The sequence below is a fragment of the Mandrillus leucophaeus genome, unplaced genomic scaffold, assembly GCF_000951045.1.
Source record: "Mandrillus leucophaeus isolate KB7577 unplaced genomic scaffold, Mleu.le_1.0 Scaffold451, whole genome shotgun sequence".
Taxonomy (NCBI): domain Eukaryota; kingdom Metazoa; phylum Chordata; class Mammalia; order Primates; family Cercopithecidae; genus Mandrillus; species Mandrillus leucophaeus.
The window spans coordinates 406364-406901 of record NW_012104821.1 but is presented as its reverse complement, the minus strand read 5'-3'; positions in this window follow the sequence as shown (position 1 = coordinate 406901).

The window sequence follows — 538 nt, the reverse complement described above, 5'->3', positions numbered from 1 at the left end:
GGTCCCCAACAGGCCGAAATAATTCGCCGCAGACCAACCAGGCCTGCCTAGAGTGTGCCATCCAGACTCCAGTCAATGATAATGGAAGTCCCCCCAAAAAATAAAAAAAGACAATTTATCTTCTGTGTAAGTATTTATATTTTCGTTTTGAATTGTACAGTTTCCTTGTCTACGAAGAACATCCAACAAACTACACAAAAGTTATTTTCTGAGCACCAAAAAACAAAGTTCTTAAGAGTAAATAACAAAAACAACCTAAATCCTTTTTGCAGGTACTTATAAAACTTTACGGAGCCGGACATGGTGGCTCTCTCCTGTAATACGGCACTTTGGGAGGCCGAGGCGGGTGGATCACCTGAGGTCAGGAGTTCGAGACCAGCCTGGCCAACAGGTTGAAACCCCATCTCTACTAAAAATACAAAAATTAGCTGGGCATGATATGACAGCTACTCAGAGACTGAGGCAGGAGAAATGCTTCAACCAGGACCCAGGAGGCGGAGGTTGAAACCCCATCTCTACTGAAAATACAAAGATTAGC